Raw genomic sequence first — 22,841 nt, forward strand, 5'->3', positions numbered from 1 at the left:
GCACAGGAGAGTATCGGAGAGTGATGCTGGACGTGGGACGCTTTTCCTCTCCTGTGTAACGAATTGAGGAGGGAGATAAGATTTCATCAAATAAGGAGCAATTATCACCGAATTCTCCTCAGGCTTAAGTGTCTGACACAAAAAGTTGTCCTATTGACAATGTTACCCGCCCCAGCATTGTGGGGAAACATAATATATCGCCGCCATTTAGTAGCACTTAACCGATGGCTGCTAAAGAAAAGGAAGAGTAAGATATCAACGTTTCTACACATTTTCTGATTTATAATTACGTCAACTTTGCATTTGTGTTAGTAATGCCATTACATTCATAGATTAACATGGCACTCATTCCTTCCCATAGGTGGATTTCAGGTAATCGATGTCACAACTCCTTTTATAAGGGACGGAAGGGTGATAGAAGAGTTCTTTGAACGGTAAGCTCTTAAATGTCTTACTAATATATTCATTAATCGGGCGATTGTCCCTGCGTTAAAAAAATCCGTAATTTTTAGGTGGATGGGTCGCGGAGAAAGGAGAAGAAGAGATGGAATCCACCTTAACAAGAAAGGAATGCGCCTACTCGTATGTGTTTTACGGGAGGAGTTGAGGTACCCGTAAAACACATTTTTAACGGTTTCATAGTAGGCCTGTAAAAGGGGATTTCTTTTCCGTTGGGGTATTTCCCCGAAAAAGATCAAAACGCATTTTCCTGGTAACCTCAATAGGTAATGTGGAATAACCAGGGGACAGATGGCAACATATGCTGCTAGCAGTCGAGGTAAGTGAACACATTCTTTAAAATAAATATAGTTATTATCTCAAAGTTATACATGTCATTATATATTTATAAATTATCAAAGTCATGTTTTGTTACAAATCAAAACAGTGAGTCATTATCATATGTAAATACTCAATTGTAATTGTTTGAAACATACTAGAAAAAGTGGTAACTATTTTGAATCCGTGCATAGACATAGATACTATAACGTGTCCTAGATTAAGATTTTTTAACACCAGTATCAATATCAAGATTTACTACTTCGTAGAGACAATTGCCTCCTGATCCCTAAGGCATGAAAGATGATGTCGTAGGAATTTTCACGCCTGATTTGGGGGAAAAGAACGCCACTTATATATTTGATAACAAGGAAGGAAGTACTAACCGTGGTGAGAAATGTGAGAGCAGACCGGATAAATCGTAGTTTGCAAGTCAGTCAAAGCAAGCTAAAATGATGAACATGGTGGTTTCCTATTATTTTTTTATTGCCTAAATCGAAAGATTATTACTCATGGAGTACGCATTTCACGCTCTTAGATTTTTGAATGACGATATCAATTTTTCGCGATATAACGAAAAGTGAAAATTTTCAAGCGCGCGAAAACGCGACGGCTAAGTAGGAATTCTGGGAAAAGTCCGTGTGACGTATTTCTGGTTCCAGTTGTCGCCGTGTGAGGTGACCTTGGGGCGAGGCTTTGAGCGCTGATACGACGCAGGCTGCTGGCAGGTAGCTGAGTACCCTGCTAGCAGGTAGCGCTTGGCTTAAATAAGGATTATTATTCCTCTATCAAACGAAGGAAACTTTCCGAACTTAGGTAATTTTAATGGGTGATTATTGAGAGATGTTTCCCTGAGCTCTGTGCCTCATGCATGCATTGGTAATCTCAGGCAATGTAAAACTCCTATCTACTCGTATTAAAACTAGGTCCCTGTGACGTCACTTGGGGTGGAATCGCATTGGCGCCAATCTGGCCTTTTTCAAATGAGGTTAAAATTGGCCATTAACATTCGTCTAAACTGGGATTTCTAAATCCAAATAATTTGTATATTATGAATACACTAATGGTGGGTAAGGAATCGCAATCACTGCATTTCGTTGTCTTTGATGAAGGAAACAACCCTATTGGGCAAGTAGATATATACGGCTCTGAGGAAAGTTATTTGACTTCAATGCCTTGTGACTGAGGATTTTAAATATTTTCGTGAAGCGAGAGGAGAGCCTTAACTGTCTAACAGTGAACCAAACGTCTGTAGATGTGGATGCAAGTTTAGTGACCCACGCCGCTAAGTATTTCACGACAGTGCTTAGGAGACAAAATGTCACAATACGGTCAATCTCAGCCCCGAAACTGCAATTCATAATAATAATTCGGTGGATGGAAGTGGGAAGATAAGTTACGAGGAAAAATAGTCTTCAGCCATTTTCCGTTTAAAATGAAAAACACGCGAAGGTACCGCCCACATTTCATGAGTTGGTGACGTCATTATATTTTTGATAAATGCAACTGTTCAGGGTGGAAAAGAATTTATAACTAGAGGACAGATTTGTTGCTTCCTTATAATAATAGGCTAGCTATAGTTTTCTAGAAGTATTTAATATTGTGTACCAATGTACCCATTTCTTAAGGCCAGTTTACACGGTACATTAACACGTACGGGTTAATGTCTAAATGTATGAACGCGAGAATGAACGCCAAAATGCACCGTGTAACCACCCAACTTGTGCTAATGCATGCACAGAAAATAGAACCTGTTTTAATTTGGTTCATGCATTCGTACATGTTCCGTTCCGGTCCACAAAAATCATTCACGCAAACGTTCATTAACTCGTACGTGTTAATGTATCGTGTAAACAGGCCTTTAGGCGAATAATTGCTGTATTTATTTTCTAAGTGCTTGTAAGATATCTCTTAGAATTTTATTTGTTCTTATCTTAATAAGTTTCTACAATTTTAATTCGTGTAAAACATGGCGTTATTGTCGGAATAAATAAATGAAATAAGCAACATTGAATTTCGCTATTTTACGGGCAGTAACTGGGGGCGGTGACTCGTTCCGCATTAACTCGTGACAGTATTAACGTCTTCTAACTAGTGTCGAAACCGTCAATTTTTCGCCGAGAATAGTTTGATAAGTGGGCGGGGGATCGTTAACGGAAAAATATGCGAGTTTAAAAAATCATAATTGACGATAAAAGGAAGTCCTGAAGTTGTACATTTTGCCAAAAACAAGTATGAACTCAAAAAGACCTATCGCTCGAGTTGAATAATAAATCGCGGTAAAATAGGGCATGGGAGACAAAGGGGAAAAGTTGGTTGGGTTAATCGCGGTAGACAAGCAATTCAAAGTAAACTAAAATGATAATTATACTGGGTTAAGTTTATACCTATTTATCTGAAGCTAAACGAAAATGTTATTCCTCGAAATGAATATAAATGACGGCATTTCACTGTTATCACTGTAGGGCTGAAATTTGCGTTTTATACGTTAATGGTTGAAACTTTATTTGAAGAAGTCTCTTGAATTTTCTCATGATGAATGACCTTAATTCCATCTCTTTGCACAATTTATGTATATTTTGGATATTTTCTTTGGGATCCCTTGCCTCGGAGGAACAAAGCAGACAGAAAACTATGACAAGAAGAAGTGTATAATACAATTGAATCACTAAATGAATGGTTATTTTGTCATTTAATAGTTCTAACTTGCCAGTTCCCTGAGACAATATGAAGTTAAAGCAAAATGAAGCACAAGCTAAGCGAAGAAAATGAACAATCAAGGATATGTAAAATTAAAATGAATGAAAATTTGACTGATCGTATCTTAACCAGCACATCTCTCCCACGTGATCTTAAAAGGATTTACGGTCAATCTAATTTCATTTCTCGTAACCGAATGCGATGACTGAATGGAAACTTCACTGTATTGGAAGAAAAATCGCAGATTAAATTTCGCCTCTTAGAACGCAATTAAAATGTTAACTGACCTTTGGAAACCTCTAGTTATACAAAATAGTTACATTTGAAAGAGGATTAAATTATATGAGAAATCATTTATAGCCTCAAACATCGAATAAAATTAAAATGACGCGATAAGATCAAAAACAGAACGAGATCACAGGTTCTCAACACCTCGTTGAACACGATTTTCTACTAAATAATTTTTTTATACGGGTTATTTCGTCATTCGCAATAGCAATTATTGTCACATTTAATTTAAAGTCGAATTCACAGACACCATCGACACTGAATAACAATGCAATATGTGAAAGTTGTTAACTTTTAGGCGCAGTTATGTACTCACCTTTTAACTCCATGGAAGTTGCCGCCAGACCGAGGAAGATTTCCTGGAGACGCATCCTACGACTCGGCGAGTGTCATGTGACTTCTGGCTGCCACAATAATTAGTTCCTAAATATTTTTCAATCAACACAAAGCAAGTGGCAGCATTATATCAAGAATCAATAAAATATTTTTAAAAATTGCTTATTGCTATATATGGTTAATTAATATGTAAATCCTATGAGGTGCTTAAGATATTATTGCGTGCGAGAAGAACTTTAAATTTTAAGGCGCGGATTACCTTCAACGGAAAACAATAGCTTTACGCGGGGGTCACGAGTCAATTGCCTCCATCCACTTTCGTGCACTGCGCCTGAAATCTGCCGTCCGGGGCACGTGCCCCCCTGCCTCGCCCTAGATCCGCGCCTGCATACTCTCCACATGCGCCGTGATAGGGGAATGAGGATTTTTTTTTCTGTCCCCTCGAAGAGTCTTTCACATTTACCACAGGATTTGCATTATGCGATGTCGATGCGATTGTCTAAAGCAAGTTTTCAACCCAGCACCATATATGAGATTCGTGGAGCTCGCTGAATGGTAACTTCATGAATACCCCCTCGGCCACTTTTCTACACATCGACCTCGGATGCATCGTCGGCGTGTGGTATTGCATTACACCAAGGCGCTTCGGAAGGTAATGAACCGCCCCTCCTCCAACAACGATCTTAATTGGCCCCTTTTATTTTCTACGTTAAGTTAAGAATCCCGCGTTTAACTTCATTTGAAAATGTTGATGAAAAAATTAAAGATTTATGAGTTAATGGTGTGAAAACTATTTTCGAAAATTTTTCGCTCTCAACTCACCCTGGAAGAAGATATTAGCGTTGAAGGCGATTGATTTCTTGGTTAGTTTAATTTGATTTGCAACTCGCATGATACTTTGAAGTTTCCTATTGGAGTCAACAGAATACATGTACCTTTTCCTCTCAAGGAGAAAAAATTTCTCATTTAAAATTAATGCAAGACGAACTGTCTATAGTTACGTTGGACTAGCCATACAAACTCCAAGTTGAGAAGTTACATGAATATTCCTTTTTGGCATTATTTCTAATATATTTTTTTCAGGCGCGACTTTATGGAATCTACTGAGCATAAGGAAAAGTACAGAAAACTTTGTAATTTCACATAAATATTTAATGTACGACTAAGTTTCGACGTGACACGTCATTATCAGGTACAAATGCATAGAATAGCATTAATAGAATAGATATAATAAAGCATAGACTTAATGCATAAAATTCATGAAGTATTTATGCACAATTTCACAGTTTTCTTCACTTTTCATTTTACTATTTCTAATGTTTTGGTCTAATATCATGGTTTTAATCAACGACATCATTAATAACAATATATTTCATTACTTTTGGGAAAATTGCGAAAGTGATTGAAAACAAATAATTCATAATACCAAGAAATCTTGCGCGTCCTAGCCTGGATCGCTTAGCTATTCCTATTTCATCGAATCGCCGCTAGATGCCAGAATAGGCAATAACGCGCGCCAGTTACGTCGCCACCTGCGCTTTTATATGAACCTTTCGCAAGGTCAGTAAAGGACCAAGGTCCTTTGTGGACCTTGCCTTTCGCGAGCTCGAGTACAGCCACTTGGATGGCTATGGCTCGAGTATGTCATTAGATCCCGTTCACGCAACCCACGGTCCTTTCGCTGGCTTAGGGAATGGCCTTTTGAATGCATATCCTGACGTCGAAAAAAGCGGGGTAGGGTTCATCATCAACCGTTCAAGGGGTCTCAACACCCTCCGAAGTGTTCGGAATACTCATTTTTAGGGGCACCCCTCCATATTAGCCCCGCCCCCGAAATACGTCACCCTCCCCCCGCGAAATTTTTTTATGATTATGGCCTTAGCGTGTATCTAGTTTGTTATTTACTCTTACGATTTTACGATGGTGCAATTATTCTTCCGGGCATTCGAGCCAAGAGATGTAGGGAATGTGAAGAAAAAAGCTGTTGATATTAATAGTGATTTAAAATCAATGAATTATATATGATGAAATATCACTGCATACTGCGGCCATACCCTCGCACATTATCCATTGAAGTAATTCAAACTACGACGTTGAATGTTTTACTTATTTTCGGGTGGGGGCGGGCCCCTTGCCTCCCCCCCAACATTCGCATTTCATATAGTCGGAAATTTGCCTTAGGTATGGGCGTGAGTGAAATTCGGGCTGCCTAAACTGACAATGAATGTTTTTATTACTACCTATCGAGCAACCATATATTTCGTAAAATAAGCTATGAAGTCAGTTTCCGTATGCGGAAACTATAGTGTTGAAATTCAATTTCATCTTAGGTTTCCATCGAAATGACCGTATAGTTATAACGATATTGACGTTTACTTCCGAAATCCCCCAGATTATTCGAAAAAAATTCAATTTTACGGCTCTGCCGGCAGTAGTTAATGTGATCCCATTTTGAGCAAATTTTGGATCCAAGACCCTGATCTTTGTCCACAACTTTTATTAGTCGAGAGAAATTCATGAGGATAAGTGCCCTTGGGCGAGCTGTTTCCTATGTATGGATGTGTGGCGGGCAGTCAGATACTAGGGAAAATTTTCGTGGGGAGGTGGCGTGGCCCCCTAAGCCTGCTTCCAACCGTAGATAGAAGAACTTTTTTCACGCTGTGTTTTTATATCAGCCCACTTATTTACACGCTTTTTCTTAACTTGCTTCTTCTGTTTGTCTGTTTCATCGATGGAATCTCGTAATTGATTTGTAACCCACTTTCTATTGTCGGATCGGCTTGAAATTTTGTACACTTGCTTGCTTCTGATGAAAATACAATATTCAATAATCAGACATTTGAAATTTTATACCATCGTGCTCTAGTTAATAAACTAAAATTACACAAGGTAAATAGTATTAAATTTTATCCATAGATGGCGTTAGTTATACAAATTTTCGCCAAAAATTCTATAAAAGCTCTTGTTTTAATCGATAACATGATTCACCTCTAAACAGTAGAAGATAAGAAAGTAAAAAGTTTTTTAACAAGCACGCTTTTTCCAAAATCAGCATGGAATGCTCTAAAAAGATAAACATAAGCTTTTCCTCCCATTGAGATTGAAGCGTGGGTGCTGACTAGCTTTAGATATTAATATTACGTTTCTATCCTTACTCACCTATTAAGATTTGCAACACTCATTTCTAATAAACCTTATCAGTACTCACGATTTATTCTTCTAGTGATGAAAAACTTTATTTTTTTTAATTTTATACTGGTGTTGGAAAAAGTGTGCTTTTAATAATTTTTTAATTTTTTTATTCAACAATACTTTCGCTTTAGCTTGGATGAGGGAACCGTCACCTCAAATGAGGAAACCGAGTCATGACCAAGGGGCCTCTTGGTGAGAGTTGAGGGCAGTTCACATTGAACATAGGAAATGGAGAAGCAGCGATTGAACTTGAGTGTTAGTGAGTTGAAGATCTCCTCTCCCTTCATTATCTCTGCGATGAATTTAATATTCAGCATTAAGCAAGGCTGATTTAATGAAAATAATGGTTTACTGCTGCGCGCGAGATGCCACAAAATATCAGTACCAGCAACCCGCTGACCTCCCTCCCTGGCGTGCTATTGAATTTGACTTTCTTTCGTAAACCGTTGAGTTTAATCAGAATACCACCAATTTGGGTGTTTTCCCAAGTTGATCGCTGGGAAACTACCTTAGTGGGCGGGAACGCGTCTGCGTCACTGAGGAAGTGCTCTGATAATCGGACCTTTTCAAGTTGTTTTGCTTCCGTATATGTTTGTGCTTCAGAGGATCGTAATAAAGGGGCGTAATAGGGTGGTTTCCTATTATTTTTTTATTGCCTAAATCGAAAGATTATTACTCCTGGAGTACGTATGTCACGCTTTTAGATTTTTATATGACGATATATATTTTTCGCGATTAAATGAAAAGTGAAAATTTTCCAGCGCGCGAAAACGCGACGGGTAAGTATGAATGCCGGGAAAACTCCGCGTGACGTGGTTCTGGTTCCCGCTGCCGCAAGTGAGGTGACCTTGGGGCGAGGCTCTGAGCGCTGATACGACGCAGGATGCTAGTAGGCAGCTGAGTACCATGCTAGCTGGTAGCGCTTGGCTTAAATAAGGATTATTAACACCTTATCAAACGAGGAAAACTTTCCGATCTTAGCCAGTTTTAATAGGTGATTATTTAGACATGTTTCCCCTAGGTCTGTGCCTCATGCATGCATTGGTGACCTCAGACGATGTAAAACTCCGATCCTCTCGTATAGAAACTAGGTCCCTGTGACGTCACTTGGAGTGGTATCGCATGGGCGCCAATGTGGCCTTTTTCAAATGAGGATAAAATTGACCCTTGCCATTCGTCTAAACCGGTATTTCTAAAACCAAATAATTTATATATTATGAATACAATAATGGTGGGTAACTAATCGCAATCAATGCCTTTCGTTTTCTTTGATGAAGGAAACTACCCTATTAGCATGGGGCTCATGAACCCGGAATAAGAATATTAAATTTCAATCAATCATGCGTGAAGGCCGCGGCATGCAGTGATACTTTGTCCTTACATTATCATTCTTATGCAATTTATTTATTTACAAAACGTCATGGGTTGTCCTTCTTCAGTAACCTCACATTAAGCTTTGCCCCCTAACCATTATACCCGGGTATGCGCAACGCAGGCATTTGACCAGAATTTGGCTCTGGGGGAGCTAGGGAGATCAGCGGGTTGCCGGTACTGATATTTTGTGGTAACTCGCGCGCAGCGGTAAACCATTGATTTCATTAAATCAGCCATGTATTGCTTGCTTAATGCTGAAAATTAAATTCATCACAGAGATAATGAAATGTAACAATTTCGAAAAGTGAAGTGTCAGAAAATAGGCCCCCCTGGGCTAGTGTCTCTCAGGCAGATGTATCGCGGGTAGTCACTTCAGGGGAAGAAATTTCGGTGGAGGGGGATTGAAGCCCCCAAAGCCTAAATGCAGTCCTAAGTCCTAAGCCTCCGAGCTAGTCCAAGCGCAAAGAGCCAAAATCGCCTCGCTGAATTCAACGAGTATTCCTTTGTGTTCTGACAGGTCCGATCGTCTCTCTTCAGGGTGATGCTCTCTGCATTTGGGCCTGGCCAATATTTCGAGTTGCTTAAGCCTGAATCACACATTCATTTTTTTTCGTCGCGAAAGTGATCACTATGCTAGGCGAAATGACCACTTTCGGCGACGATCACTAGGCGAAATGATCGTCGCCGGCAATCGTTTTTCGCGTTCGCGATCGTGGTGAGGATACCCATCGCTATTTTTCATCACTAGTTCGGTCGCTTTTTCCGTCGCTAAAACGGTCACTAAAACCCCATATCAGCCAATCGGAACGCATGCCCGTATGGAGCGATTGCAGCGCAACGTTTGACAATTGTGGGAACGACATAGGTAAACAAACACGCTATATGTAAAAACTTTTCTCATATAATCTTACCCGCGCGGTATCCCGAGAAAAGTTTTTACATGTTGTTCGCCGGGAAAGTGTTAAATCATGCATAACCACGCTATATATTTTCGTGATGCGGGTCTTATGAAAACGAGCTGTGATATCGGGAATGATGCGAAAAACGACGTCGGGAGTGACCGTGTGATTCAGAAAAATGATCACTTGAGCGATCGCTTTTCGCGACGGGAAAAGTGATCGCAATAGTGATCACTTTCGCGACGAAAAATAATGTTCGTGTGATTCAGGCTTTATAGTAGCCCACTCACGGGCGAATATAAGGAATTGGGCCTTCTCTTGGCCCCCTTCCCGAATTGAGGATCTACGCCTCTAATTGTTATGTAGCCTGTATTTTCATTTTGTACATTTGGTATCGTCCATAAATTTCTACCGTTAGTTAGAATTTTAGTGAAACCTGTTTAACAAAGGCCCTGTGGGCCAAAGGCCTGTTTATCCCTGTGGGAAATTATCGCTTTGTTCTGTTCCTCGTAATACACATTTCTTTGAACATTGAAGATACAATGCGTTGACTGTGAGTGGCAAATGAAGGGCGAATTATCCAAATATTCTTTTGTGGACAGATTGCAAAGAAATCGCAAAAGAAATTACTGAACTGGGCGTGGAATTTATTTTCGGTATCTTACAGGCCTTCCTCCGCGTAAAATATGGGCCATGGCTTATAAGTGGTTGAGAATTGTATTTTATCTATTACATCTTCGATCAAATAGGCCACTAAATCAAGGAATAACTGTTTCAACAGTACAGGCTGAATTGCTTCAGATTTTTTGAGCACCAATAGCAATGCGGATGTGCTCAACAGACTTCTGATCTGTATCTTTATCATTAAGGAAATGTGAAATAAAGAGAGGTAAACCATATAGTAAGGAATCTCTTCTTCTACTATATCCACCTCGGATTCAGTCGCTTGATATTATTTTTTTAAATAACTACGAAACTGAAGAAGGTGAAATTCAAAATAAAAGTGGAGATGAAGGCAGATTTGCAGATTAACCCATTTTTGGTGTTGATTATTCGCTTGGTTTTAAAAACTATGCGAAGCAAATTATTTAAAATGCCGAATTTAAAAAATATATTTTGAATAAACCTCATAAAGCTAACTAAGCCGAATTCAATGCTTACATTGACCCCCACCTCAACTAATTTCATTTGCCATTCGCTGGAGTTAATTATCCTTGATAATAAGTGCGTATCTCGTTTCATTCTTATACCGCAGTATTTGCTATTAAAGCATTCATGTAGACAAGTGCGAAGTTGATGATTGGATAAAGAAAACTATTATCAGTGACTCATCATTAAATTTTTATCACAAAAGTCGCTCATGGAAGTAAGTTTGGTAAGATTTTCAAGTTAAGTAAGTACGTGAACTATGGATGACTCTTTTGCTTAAATATTGTTATTTTTGGTTTATATTTTAAAATACAATTTTGAGGACAGCACAACTGATTTCGCCCCTCATGTCAGCATTTCTGAGTGGAAAATACTTTTGCCCAGGTGTATGATCTTAGGTTCACCCGGCGTATCAGGTGCAGAAAAGTTTCTCGGGCTTTCCACCGGTTAATGTCGTCCGACAGCATGGAGACATGGACGACATCAACCGGTGGAAAGCCCGAGAAACTTTTATGCACTTTTGGCTAGGTTTTGGGGCCAAATACTTCACTGTGCGCCGATTCACATGATAGGTCTTTAACGGAGGTTTTATCGCTAGGTTATGGACTTAATTAGAATTTCCCTTTCATCGTGCGTAGTAATTTTCGATAATTTACCTCTCACCATCAGAATAAAGTTTAAGGCCTACGGAACAGTCTCCCATATCCTGAATTATTTTAATTGACGAAATAAATTTATTTCACCATTGGCAGGACACACATTTGCAAGGCTAAAGTAATGTATAAAATTTACAAACAATAGGGTGGTTTCCTATTATTTTTTTATTGCCTAAATCGAATGATTATTACTCCTGGAGTACGTATTTCACGCTTTTAGATTTTTGAATGACGATATCTATTTTTCGCGATTAAACGAAAAGTGAAAAATTTCAAGCGCGCAAAAACGCGACGGGCAAGTATGAATGTCGGGAAATCTCTCCGTGTGACGTATTTCTGGTTCCCGCTGCGGCCTTGTGAGGTGACCTTGAGGCGAGGCTTAGCGCTGATACGACGCAGGCTGCTAGCGGGTAGCTGAGTACCCTGCTGGCTGGTAGCGCTTGGCTTAAATAAGGATTATTAATACCTTATCAAACGAAGAAAACTTTCCGACCTTAGCCAGTTTTAATAAGTGATTATTAAGACATGTTTCCCTGAGCTCTGCGTCTCATGCATGCATTGGTAATCTCAGACGATGTATAACTTCTATCTTATCGTATAGAAACTAGGTCCCTGTGACGTCACGTGGAGTGGCATCGCATGGGCGCCAATCTGGCCCTTTTCAAATGAGGATAAAAATGGACCATTGCCATTCGTCTAAACCGGTATTTCTAAAACGAAACAATTTGTATATTATGAATACAGTAATGGTGGGTAATGAATCGCAATCAATGCCTTTCGTTTTCTTTGATGAAGGAAACTACCTTATTACATACATACATGAATATTGAAATTACCAGGATAAGATTCTTGGGAATTCCCAAGATAATAATTTAACTACGATATGTACAACATTAAAACAGAGTCCAGAGGGTTAATAAATACTATCAGAAGCATGGAAAAAATAGGAAGCATGGAAATAGTTGTCATCTAGGAAATTACCTTACAATGCATCCTCCAAATATTCATTAACACTGTAGTAGCATTTTTCAGCTAGGAGAAGTTTTAGTTTCTTTTTAAATACGGAGAGTGAGTTGCTATTTTTTATTTCTTCGGGAACGTGTGATATTCACATGACTGTGAGCTTCACCTTCTTCTGTATAAACACTTCTACCTTCACCTAAAACAACAACCCTCGGGTTGCATCAATGAGCGAATGAAAGTTAAAGGTCAATTTGTTGGATCTCGATTAGAGTGTATTTCTTTATCGCGATACGCAGTGGATAACGTGATTATTGTTGCTGTGGTTATTAGGCTAAGGTTATTAGTCAACTGAGTATCTTTTTTCCCCTTGAACCGGATTAATTATTTTGCTCAGCCTCGCGTAAGGCGTGCTTGTCGGGTCATTCTGTGGATTTCTTCTGGAGGGATTGCTAGCTCGTAATGACCTCTCTTGTCGGAGCACCGTAGAATAGGAACACCTTCAATTACGCTTCCATTATCATAAACGTGGCGGTTGCTGAAGGTCACCCTAGTTATTTTTTCTGTGGGGTCAATCGTTAGCCGTTATTACTAACCCGTGATCGGTAGATACGTGGGGAATATGACACTTTGGTTTGAATTGATCGGATTCCAGAAGTGAACAGGAAGTGGTTTATTCAGGGTTATCATTTCATCGGGGCAGTGTGCGTGGAGGAGATATTCATTTTTTTATTATTGGCCGTGGAGGAGAACCATGTAGAAGCACCTAGGGGACAAAGTGATGTTGAATGCGTTTAAATTGGAAACATTGAGTAGAATAAGAGTCATAAATGATATACTCTCTCTGCATGTTGTAATTAATAAAGTTAGTCGTACGGAATTGGATGGAAAATTTAAATTTTTAGTCCTAGAAAAAAAGGATAAAAAGGACATTCTATATGAGAAGTGTAAATGCTAACTATTGCATGAATTCAGCTATTAATGGAATGTGTATCTCATTCAATACACTTTCAAGAGAATAAAATGTAAACTTACTAATTGTAAGTGAAATGTTTCAAGGACATATCGTCGATTTTAGCGACATTATAAATTTGTACAGAATTTTGTATGTGACAATCAGCCAGCCTTGACTGCTTTGGTAATAAATTGAACGGTTGGTGTATTAATTTCTTTTTGTATCAAAATTGTAATTATGATTAATTGTGAAAATATTATACCATTTCATTGCTTCATGTCAGGTGAATTTAAAATTATTAAATAAATTAATTAATTAAACATTTCAGCCATGCACGGCAAAGATGTTTCGGTGGCATGAAGTTTTACACTTTGAAGCTGCTCTGTAACAATGATTCCCGATACTATTTTGTGCATTGCTCATTTCAAAATTTAGTTTTTTTCTGTTATCAGTTGTAAGTTAATGTCGCTTTTCCTATTAGTTGATTCGATTACCTTCGTAAGATTAGGGTAGTTACCTTCATCAAAGAAAACGAAATGCATTGATTGCGATTCGTTACCCACCATTAGTGTATTCATAATATACAAATTATTTGGTTTTAGAAATACCGGTTTAGACGAATGGCAAGGGTCAATTTTATCCTCATTTGAAAAAGGCCTGATTGGCGCCCATGCGATGCCACTCCACGTGACGTCACAGGGACCTAGTTTCTACACGAGAGGATAGGAGTTTTACATCGTCTGAGATTACCAATGCATGCATGAGGCACAAACCTCAGGGAAGCGTCTCTTAATAATCACCTATTAAAACTGCCTATGGTCGGAAAGTTCCTTCGTTTACCTTGCGCTACCTGATAGCAGGGTACTCTGTTACCTGATAGCATCCTGCGTCGTATCAGCGCTCAAGCCTCGCCTCAAAGTCACCTCACAGGGCGGCAGCGGGAACCAGAAATACGTCACACGGACTTTTCCCATCATTCATACTTAGCAGTCGCGTTTTCGCGCACTTGAAAATTTTCACTTTTCGTTTAATCGCGAAAAATAGATATCGTCATTTGAAAATTTAAGAGCGTCAAATGCGTACTCCGTGAGTAATAATCTTTCGATTTAGGCAATAAAAAATAATAGGAAACCACCCTTTTGGCGTATGTGATTCCTCGTTTGAAGTTAATTTTGTTTATTTATGACGATTGCGGGGGGAGCATTGTAGCCTACTAGGTAGAGCGCTCGGCTACTGAAGTCGTTGATTTTTTTTAATGATTCCCGATACTACTTTGTGCATTGCTAATTTCAAAATTTAGTTTTTTTCTGTTATCATTTGTAAGTTAATGCCGCTTTTCTTATTAGTTGATTCGATGATCTACGTAAGATTAGGGTAGTTACCTTCATCAAAGAAAACGAAATGCATTGATTGCTATTCGTTACCCACCGTTCGTTCGTTCGTTATTCGTTCTACGTCAGTCGCGTCACATTTTGGAACTCTATTTGTCGCGCGTCGTCTCACAGACACCATTTTCGAATGATTGAGCAAAATGTGTTAAAGTATAAATAAATTTTTAACTACAATAAATCATTCATTGAATACTCAATTTCATGAATGGAAAACAAATTTATGCATAATAATGGTGGAGATATTTGTAGAGGTGGAGATACTGAACACTACTTATTTTGACGTTTCCTACAGTTTTTCTTTCATCTAAATTATATCAAATTGATTACAATAAAAAAATTCGTAGCAATATGACGGATGTCCAAAATGTATTATGGGTTATTATAGACGTATTTAAAAAATTTGCAATGAACATCACGAAGCTCCATGTAACGTATTGTAACTCAAGTTTTCGCGTGCCGTCTACCAGGCTCCAAAAAAACAAAATATCAAAATTTATTACATAAATGTGACTAAACATATAATCATATTGGTGACTGTTTCAGAATCTTAAAATAATAAGATAAAAGGAATATGAGTTTCCTAAACATAAAAATAGGATGTGGGCGAAGAAATGAAAATGGCTAGGCGTCTGGTAGACGCCACGCTACCAGCGGTTAAAGGTGACTAAAAAAACCCATGCAAAATTCTCGAAGTACGAGGTGGTCTTGGGAAAGGAACTGGCCCTCCTACCTTGAATGTATGAATTTCACACGTCTGTGGCTTAGTCCGGGGTCAGCTCCATTCTCGCCTATCCAAATAATCCTTCGGATAGGGATACGGAGTGATCGTTCATTTGATACTAGAACGGATTAAAATTCTTAAAATATTATTTTAAATTTAAATTATTAATTTACATAGTACATTATTATTAATTTAGTATCACGTGCCATTTTTAAAAGCATGGTACTACCACGCATAAATAAGTCGTACTACGTTCAATTGAATCTTATGAATAAGTTGCGTATTATACTTTTTCTAACTGGAAAATTAGGGAATGATTCAGTTCGCATAAAAAATATATTATCATAGAAAATTGAGTGTTGCATGAGGTCTGACTCGATTAATTCAGTGTCATTAGTCCAATCATCTTATTAATTGTTCGAATGGGTAAAAAAATTGTGCCTCATGTAAACTTATTTTCCATAAAACACCTCCAATGAGCTAAAGATTTGTTTGATCTATAATCTCTGGAGCACAGCTATTTTTTATGAAGGGTGTTTACAGATCAAATCATGCGAACGATTCAAGACAGTAATGCTATATCTGCGGTGGCAAAAGGGAGTTATGCATTATTCATGTATGTGCTATCCATCTGGAGCCGACCTTAGTCCGTAGTAATCTGCATATTTTGCTGTATTTTCGCTGCAATTCGTATCCTATCGTCAGGAAAACTGGGACCTAATATTAAAGTATAATTTTCGTAAGTTTTTTTTTATTAAAGCACTGAAGGAACAAATGACTTTGTACGCAGTCACGCGCACGGGTGCAAAGTTAAATACACCAAAGGATGAAGTTCGCCATGAAAAAATATTTGACTTAGCCGGGATTCGAACCCGGATCTCCCGATTGCCGGTCAGGCGTGCTACCAGTTACACCACCAAGCCATCTTCTCAGAGCGAACTTCGGTTTTATTATGCGGTGCGTATTTACAATATTTCCCTGAGACCTTTGATAATGAGAAGACTGCCTTCATTTCAGCCGGCAGACGGATGCTGCAGGCAGGCTCCAATCACAGCAGCCATGTAGGAATCAGGGTTAATCTGCACAATCTCCGCCCCTTTCAGGATTTGAACCCGGGTCTTGAGGATGGGGAAGCAGCACTCAAAGCTACATCAAGCGGGTGGAAATGATGGTAGACTGGAGGAAAGGGGAAGAAATGTTTGGGGAAAGGTAAGTTTTGGTAAATCGTAGCGAAAATCACTGTCGGATTGTTTTTCATTGTAAGCGCTTTTAAAATGTTGAGTATTACCTAATTTAAAGAATACAGCTACACTTCGTGATGTATTGTAAACTAGCAGGCCACCCGACGTTGCTCGGGGAGGATAGTACCCCAAGAGGTGGGAAACTTGGATTTCAGGATCATAAAGGATTTTTTTTGTTTTACCTTTGAGCGAGTGATGGGGTGTGCCTACCCCGCAGGATATGAAACCGCAGAAGTTGTATGAAGTGACTTACCAAATAGTAATGAGAAAACTACGCAAAGGACGCGTCGGACGCAACCAAAAGCAGCACAAATTCGTTAGAGTGTGTGAAATGCGCAAATGTACTAACTTTGGCCGATATCCGTGTAGCCGTATGGGAACGAGTAGCGGACAGACAAACAGACATCCTCTTTCATATATGTATTAGGATGAGTTACATTTCACAAAACTTGATTTTAAATGAAAGAAGGGAGTTCACCGTCTCATTATCACACCGAAAAAGGCGTTTTAGTATCACTATTTCTTGGAATCTTTTAGTGAAGTTTTATGCTGTGTAAAGAAAATTTCTTCATGGATTAACTATTACAAAGAAATGATCATAATCAACAGAGGAGTGAACTTTATATCACCATAAACAATCGTTGATAACATATAGGGTGCCATGATAACAGCCTCGGTTTTTCTTCCTCGCTTCTTTATATTTTTTCGTCGGCGCCCGAGAAATAGCAGCATTTCGGGTTCCTACGGATTTCGCATTCATCTTCACATTGTGGCGCGAACCATATTACTAAGAAAAAAGAGCGTTGATTTTTCCTTCCTTGTTACTTGTATTTTTAAAAAGTCATCTGGCCCCGGGAAACCTCGAGATTTCGGGTTCCTTCGGATGTCGTATTGCTTTTCGGAGAGTCACAAAAACGATTCTAAAATCATAGGTGAATGTGTAAAGTTTACGATGCGCGCCGTGATTGGGTGGGAAAGGATACAGATAAGCGTTATTTTTCCGTACGTATTCAGGATGCTTATGATTAAATAAAAAAACAGTTTTCAGCAAAAAATAAGTATTCTATATATTCTATTTGCGGAAATCTCTCAGATGTTCTGCATACGCGATAATATGTCAACATATCTGGATTTTCAATTCTGTGTCACATCAGTTAGGATGTAATAATCTACATTTTGATCACTATCCACCCTTTTCGACCATATTGTATCCGTACCCGTCAACTAAATAAGCAATAAATTTTCTAGGATTGTGGAAAGGGCAGGTGGTACTGGGAACGATTTATATCCGATGAGACAAAACGCGAGCGTCATGTCTGCGGTTGAAGTAGATTGTTGCGCAAATGTCGCTCTAGGATATTAGTTGCGGAATTTTTCCGTTTCAAATGTATCTATTATTCACATACTTGCGTTGTTATGTATAATTGGAAGAGAATTAATTTGCTATAATGGACGCATTTGCATTCTTTTTATCACAAGTTGAATTGCAATGAAAGGAAACAGAAATTAAACTGCCCTTAACCTTCTAGACCTTAGCGTTAGGTATGGATTTCATGAATTGCAGAGAACATGATGCTTATTATTGAGTTATTCTGAATCAATGAATAGAAAGTTGGTCATGATTCACCTGCCTACGTGCTTCTGTTAAAAAATAGTAGAAGATTAAGTAATTCGACTAATATCTAATTCCATCCCGATTTGCGTTGTGCCGGAAATTCTATTGCCATTTGACGTGTAATCAATTTTTCTGTTGTATTTTATTTTTAAGTTTCACCGTCTGCAGGTGTTGTAAAAATACTTGTAATAGTCTTGTAATAATAGTAAAAAACTTGTAATAATTGTTATAATCTTCCACGAATTCAACTAATTTTACGATGCGTAAAAAGTGGAATTGAGGAAAAATAGATAACATTCTATATTTATTTTTAAATATGTATGCCCAATCGTCTTTAAAATCGACAGTAATTTTGTCGTCCCAGAATCTCGAGTTTCATTATATATTTTCTGGCCTCTATTAAATACGTGAAATACCACTTTTTAGCCATTGGATTTTCATGCAGCGTTAAAAAAGATAAAATATAATCAGCGGCTTATTCACAGTTTTTCAAAATATTTTACGAAAAAGTTGAATGTTATGTAATATTATAACAGTTGGATGTTTCTTGATTGAACTGTTGGAATGTTCTTACATGCGATTTGATTAAAATCAGTCGAAATGAACTCTGAAATTGAATTGGTGAAAGTAGCATATTTTTTTGGATAACTAAAATTGTGCCACAATTTAAAAAAACTGTATTTGATGCTTTAAATTCTCTCATGAACATTCGGCGTTGCTTCCAATTTTGTCATGCATCATGTTAAAACTATTGGAACAACTGATTGAACAGGCCTGGTATTTTCATATCGAGGGTTGGGGTCATACATGTGTGCGTAAGGTGTAGTACTGTGACCAGTGTCAACAATCATTGAAGCAGAAGTGTACAAAAGTATTCATTTCAATAAATTAACCCAGAAAATAATTAGCTATTTGCAAACACAAAAAACAAACGTCATATCTGATCACTTCTAGAAGTGTTCACCGAAAAATAAAACTCGATGGTGACCGTCGTATTCTTTGCGACGCGCTCCGGCTTACGGATATGGTCTCTACGGCGCGCATTCGCAGCTAGCGATTTAAAATTGAGCTCCATGATTGAATATCTACAAAAAGAATATTAATTTTAGGGCATTCAACCTATTACTAAGCAACAATTATTATTAACCTTTTACAATTACTATATTATGGAAATATCATCTTATTTTTAGCCGACTCAGCGTCCGCGCGGCAGCGTGAACTAGTTTGCGGTTGCGGCGGCTCCTACTTCTACATGCTACTAATGCTACTAATAGAAGTCTGGGAAAAGAGCTTACTCTTATTCAACGTGCGTGCAAGTAAAAATTTGGTTAGAAATGGCAGTTTCTCGTCAATTTTCATTTCCTGTCGATGGAGAAATTATAATATTCCATGCTGAAGCTTCCATTCTCGCTTATGCCTCATGTGTTAAACTTTTTTCCATAGAAAAATAATTTTTATGTTCAGGATATGTTGCTATGATATCTATGGTGGAGTCTCATGATACAATTACACCAATGTATTTTGAATTTTGAAAATAATGAGGTTGAGGGATCGAGATATATATCAATTTTGCGTTAGCATAGACTGGCATAGACACTTATGTTGAAAATTCAATTTTTTGTTCAAAAAAGTAACTCCTGCTTTCGAAAACTCCTCGTTGTCCGCACGACGTCAAATTTTGTGTCTTATCCTTTGGTGCGGAAGGTCTGTCCCTGTTAAGCTCTATTGGGATGAGAGGAGTGGGCCGCTATAATTTTCTCTATCAGAAACGCTTTTTACACGACGTTTCCCGTTCAAAAATACTTGAGACACCGATAGCTTTTGAGATTTAAATGAGTATTTTGGATGTGTGTATTTTTATGGGCCCTCGAAGCGAAGAATTAGCTTCTAAGTGCCATTTTAATTTGATATACAGACATATTTTTGCAACGGTTCACTCTATACACCTCGAAACTTTCATGATGGAAACGATTTTTATACGACCAATTCGTCGCGGAAAACTCCGCGAGGCGCAGAGGCCGCGAGGTGCAGAAAAAAATGGCTTAATTCCTCATATGAAATGGTCTAAAATAGCAATGCATTGAGATTTTTTGTTTTGTCGCAGTGATATGTCTCAGGGTATAATCATCGAGAATTTCTATGGATGGAGTTATACATTTTGTTCATGACAAGGTAACTCATTTACTTTTGCAACTGTTGATACGTCATTACAAGTCGTGAGAAGAATACATCTACATAATACCCTGCGAGCCACCTCTAGGGTGTTTGGCAGGGGGTGATCAATCACCAGCATGCAGCATGCATTTGGACTCCCACATGCACCTTCTCCTATATGTATGTACCTTCTCCTATTCCGAAAAAGTGTAATGAATTATATTAGAAAATTTGGATTATTAGAACGAATTGACACGGTACGAAGTATGACGGACCGAGAGCGAGTGATTCCTCCGCTGAAGTGTCAATCTGTACATTTTAGGGAATGTATTAAATCTCGCAAGTTGAAGGTTATGGTAGGCACTGGGTGTTTTGGCAGTATAGCTGTGTTCTCCTTTCTCTTTCCCTTCTTTCTGAGCACCTTGAGAGTAATGCATCCCAGCTCGCCCACGGGTGTCATTGACTTGTTAAACGAGGAAGCGGTGTGCTCGTGTGTAAACTTGGAGGTCACGGCGCTACAAAGGCCATGCCAAAGATTACCTTGCGTTGGTATCTGTGGCCTTATCTCATTGTCTTCCTACTCCTATTTTTCTCTGGAGCTGATGACGCATACCTTCCGCGTAACCGGCCGTATTTAGTATTTTTCGGTGACGTAGCATAGAGATTTGACCTTTGTTAACATTTGTCTGTATTCAAACTTTTAAAAAAATGTACGTGAGAAAATTCTGCGGCACATTTTTTTCAAATTTGATAAATAGGTAAACTTTGTCATTGGTAAATATCTGAGGAAGGGAATAACATTGATTAGGGAGGCGTTTCCCTTTTAATTGGCCCTATAGTAGGTGCAGAAAAAACTGGCTTAATTCCTCACATGAAATGGTCTAAAATAGCAATGCATTGAGATTTTTTGTTTTGTCGAAGTGTTATGTCTCAGGGTATATTCATCGAGAATTGTTATGGATGGAGTTATACATTTTGTTCATGACAAGGTAACTCATTTACTTTTGATACGTCATTACAAGTCGTGAGAAGAATATATGTACTATCGTTTTCAAAAGTATGTAGACACCCACGAGCCCCACTTAACTGATGTGGTAGGGTCGGTAAAAACTTGGAAGGTTGGCACATGAGGTAGCCTGCATCTCTCACCGGTACGCCAGCAATAGCCGACGAGGACGGACGCGGGGGCAACCGGGCTAGCGAGACAGGAGTCAAACTACAGGCCCAAGTGCCCTAGCGGATAGAATGCACTGAGGAAACTCACGTCCACCGTAGCCACCGAGAGACAAGGCCTGAGCAACCAGCCGTGACGTCACGACGAGAAGGGTTAGATTATTGCCACTCGTCGTTCGCTTGAACGATCGCAACTGGAGTGAACGTAATTCTTTCTAATTAGATAGTAGAATTCCTTCGCATTTACTTTGCTACGTTAAAATATTTACCACAAATATTTCAGGTGTAACGTTTTCTTTAATTTCCACTTCTATTACTTAACAAATGATTTTTATAACACTTTATAAATGAACTTTACAATTTAAAACTCGTGAGCATAAACAACATCAACAAGCCTCCATGACTATTATAATCCCATTTGTACTACCCGTACTGCCACTCACTGAACCGCTGCCATGGACTGCACCAGTGATCAGGGGTCTTGAGTACTGCCACGGCCGTGGTACTGCCGTATCCCTTTTCCTCCGGTCTCTTTCTCTCTCGTAGGCGCCTGCTTTTGGTCTGCGTCCTCTTCTTCTTTCTGCCGATTCTGAATTCTTCCGTATTTCTTCCTCCGGTCTCTCAATACACCAGTACTTTAATTTATCTCCCAATCTCTTACAACACGTCTATCTCTTCCTTCTCTCCATACACGACTCCCTTTTTCTTTTGCGTCCCTCACTACCATTATTGCCTCCCATTATTGCTTCCTCACTACTATTGTTAATTTTAATTCATTTAAATAAACAACATGGCAGCTTGTTTACATTAGCCCCATTGGAAAAGAAAATGGAATGACATGTAATTTTCTTTTTCAAAGCCTTCAAAAACAGAGTATTATGGGTGTGGCCCCAACGCCTTCAGTTTTGAACTTCCCTCTTTTCTTCATCTACCGTCTATAGTTTGCTTCTGAAATTGGGTTAAGACGGTTGTGGTGTTTGCGTGTGTGTGTTGTCTCCTTCCTGGTTAAACCTCTTTAAGTTGGATATGTGGAATACACCCCTAACATTCCCTGTGATTGGATGGAGAAGCAAGCAAGTAGCTGCGCCTCGAAACTCGTGGATTCTGAATGGACCTTCGAACAACGGCAGAAATCCGTGATATATTCCCTTTTCCTTGTCTGAGATGGGACAGGTACGTACTAACACCAATTCTCCTTCCTTCAATGGTATGGTCTTGCCCCGCTTCTTATGGCGATGTCGCTTTGCATTTCTCTCTCCA

At 38.8% G+C, this 22,841-nt stretch overlaps 1 long non-coding RNA gene across 1 annotated transcript; it reads left to right on the top strand.

The window, feature by feature from the left end:
• Positions 1 to 361: 361 nt before the first annotated feature.
• Positions 362 to 16,602, top strand: LOC124156862. Its single transcript, XR_006864412.1, has 3 exons — positions 362 to 434; positions 513 to 778; positions 16,416 to 16,602. It is a non-coding gene; the product is annotated as an uncharacterized LOC124156862 (long non-coding RNA).
• The last annotated feature ends 6,239 nt before the right edge of the window (positions 16,603 to 22,841 follow it).

Source organism: Ischnura elegans, chromosome 4 (assembly GCF_921293095.1).
Source record: "Ischnura elegans chromosome 4, ioIscEleg1.1, whole genome shotgun sequence".
NCBI lineage: Eukaryota > Metazoa > Arthropoda > Insecta > Odonata > Coenagrionidae > Ischnura > Ischnura elegans.